Below are 3,133 nucleotides of genomic sequence, written 5' to 3'. Positions count from 1 at the left end.
AATGTTAAATATATATTATACACGTCTTGTTAAGACGTTTGATGGACTGTTAGATAGAGCGTCCCACCACGCACTAATGTGTGTTTAAATGTCTTATCGAGACATAAATAATTATTCCCCTTAATAATAAATACAATTAAATACTCGAAAATGACAAAATAGATGCTGATACTATGGCTACAAAAATGAATATTATTGCCCTGTTAAGACATTTAAACAGATAATAGTGCGTGGGAGGACGCTCGATACATCTAACAGTTGGTAGTTGGATTGTTGAACCAAGGTCTTAAGCTCATAAATATAGAGGGTCAGAAAAATCAGATTTGCATATAATGAGTTGCCATTTATTTGCGAAGGCTGACAATCACTTAATCAAACGCATGCTGTCACTTATCATCAAAGATTATTGTAATATTTGTACTTTTATATCAGTAATTCATAAAATTAGTAAAATTTCAGAAAAACATTATATAAACTTAAGAAAAGTAAAAACTAGTCTTTAAATGTTAACAGAAATATAAATTAGCTTCTAGCAATATTATTAGCAAAATATTCTTCGAATCAAGGTAAGAGTATATCGGAAGTGAGCAAAATATTAAAATTTTATTAAAATCTTTTTAGTCTATAATTAGCTTGTACCGAATTAAATCGTCAAAGATACATGACCTTCCAAGATTTCATGTAAGGTATATTATTCTTAGTTTTATTTACATATAGCTAATAACATTATTCTCATATGTTTTTGTGTGCAAGCCGTATTAGATAATTTAAGTAAAGTAAATTTCGCAATGGCAATTTAAGTCGTTATTCAAATTGAACGCACCCATAAATTTTCTTGATAGTATGAAAACAGAAGGTTTTTATTTTATCCGGTACTTACGCTAGCGGCGATAAGTTTTTGTTTGGTGGTAGTTTACAAAAATACATATATTTACCTGAAAAACAGTTCGTGAGTTATTTAAGTGATTCGTTTTACCAATAACTTTATTCAATTAAAATTGTTTTAAGGCTTTTTGATTAAAACATATATAACCAGTCTTTTGATAAATACAGTTACATAAAAACGTTCCCTTTTTCAACTTTTGATATATTTTAATTTTCTCGCGTTCATTATCAAATTACAATACGAAATAGGGTGTTTAACAAAATCTGATTGCAGTGATCGCCTTGCACAGCGTGGGTATAGAGCTGTCGGTCATGTTTGATAATTAAAGCCTGGTATCTGCCGTGTGTTCGTACTGCCAACAAATACACTACCACTTCGTCTATCGAAGACCAGAAAATATAGGGGCAGTTGCGTGCTGTTAGAACTACAAAGGCCGTTAATGCTCTTAAAGGCAGAATTCGTCAAATCTGCATTAAGCAAAATGATAAAATTTACACTAACAGTTCTAAGGAGCTACTAAATTAGTCAGAAAGATACAATATTGTCATCATCCCGAGACAGTAATTTGCTGGGGTTCGTTTTATAAAGGACTCACAATATTACGATTTTATCAACATTTTGACTGAAAACTTTAGCTAAAGGTAGTATCTAGAATTATGTTGTGAAACTTTTCAGTATTACAACTTTTATAAATAACCCGGGACTTTCCAGCCGAACTCTGCATTTGGTTACAAGAGGTGTACCTCCTAAATTTGCCTTAATACCAGCTTTCCGGACATTATAAGAGCTTAATATTGGCCCTCATCTAGACCAAAAAAAAAACCGTTGAGACTTATAATTTCGTCAGTTTTAGAAAACATGGTCTGATCTAAACGACACGGCGATATAGAGTCTTTGAAAAAATCTTTGAGACAAGCAGTGGCGAAATTTTCTTCGAAAACAGAGCCTGATTCTATAGATTCCTGGCCAAATAAAGTAAAAACTGTATAAAAGACCATGTTGATCATTTCCAATAGGAAATTTATTTTCATTTTTGCTGAAACCTTTAAAATATGTAGTTTTAATAATATGATATTACCTTGTAGTTTTAATAATATTATATTATATTTTTAATAATATTATATTGAATTTAAAAAAAGGATATTTATTTGTAACAGAACTTATGGTTGGACTAGGTTTAACGTCATCAATTATTTTCCTAGTTGAAAAGGGACATTTTTATCTTTTTCTTATGGTTTTACTAAGTACATTTTTAAAAACAATACTAACATTTTTTACCAAAGACTGAAAAATGTATAGTTAGCTATTACACAAATAGACTTTAAGAGTTTAAGCTTATTTTATACGCCCAAATGCCGTCTTCTGTTAGTATAACTATTATAACATTTGAATTAAGTGTCTGTGAATCATATCGTTAATGGAATTAATTTAAATGGAATATTATTTTTGGTTCTATTCTGTCCGGTGACCACATTTTGTTAAGTAATTGCGTTATTGCCAAAATTTGCTGATATGCTTCAATGGATATATCAATAGAATAATAATAAAAAAATGAAATAGCTATCAGAAAAATGAGGGAGAGTAGGCTCTAGTAACGTTAAGATCCATTCGAAATCTGTAACTGCGACAGATATTTCTAAATATGCAATATATAAAATCTTGCTTCATAAAGAAATCCCTAAAATGACAAGTCAATTCGATTTAATTTTAACAGCATACGACTTAAGAGTATATAAAAGTTGTACCAAGGAATCCATTACTTAGTTGAAAACATTAGTCGCGTTTAATTTGTGGTGACTGTGTATGTCTCTGGTCTTCGTGTTTTAAAGCATTTGTTCATCAAGGAGACTTACTTCTCGAATCGAATGATTAGACCGAAATAGATTTCCTGCAACCGGTAAAGAGGGGTTCGATGATGATAAAAATAAAGGACTCGGGTTGTTCCATGATTAGATTATGTATATCGGTGTTTAGTACGAACTCGCTGTTTTTGAGTGATTTGGATCCTTTAAGAGTCTTTGTTTTGGTACGAATAACTGAATGTACAGTTTAATATGTTATGTTAAGAATGGGAAAGACTAGGTTCTCCTTCCAGTCCGGAATCTATTGGAAGTTTGCTGACGAGGCAACTGTGATGTCTATTATGGAGCAACATGATTGATGACGGTCTCAAATATGGGAGTGAACAGGTCCAATCTGTGTGATTAGCCGGAGAATCTTGTTTTTCGTCTGTATAAAATATATTAT

The 3,133-nt window shown here is 31.2% G+C and overlaps 1 long non-coding RNA gene across 1 annotated transcript; it reads left to right on the top strand.

Moving 5' to 3' along the window:
- The first annotated feature begins 824 nt into the window (after positions 1 to 824).
- Positions 825 to 2,352, top strand: LOC133319391 (uncharacterized). Its single transcript, XR_009753021.1, has 3 exons — positions 825 to 949; positions 1,160 to 1,527; positions 1,598 to 2,352. It is a non-coding gene; the product is annotated as an uncharacterized LOC133319391 (long non-coding RNA).
- Positions 2,353 to 3,133: the final 781 nt, after the last annotated feature.

This window comes from Danaus plexippus, chromosome 19 (assembly GCF_018135715.1).
Source record: "Danaus plexippus chromosome 19, MEX_DaPlex, whole genome shotgun sequence".
NCBI lineage: Eukaryota > Metazoa > Arthropoda > Insecta > Lepidoptera > Nymphalidae > Danaus > Danaus plexippus.
Note: the sequence above shows the minus strand (reverse complement) of the source record. Positions and strands in the feature narration are given on the sequence as shown.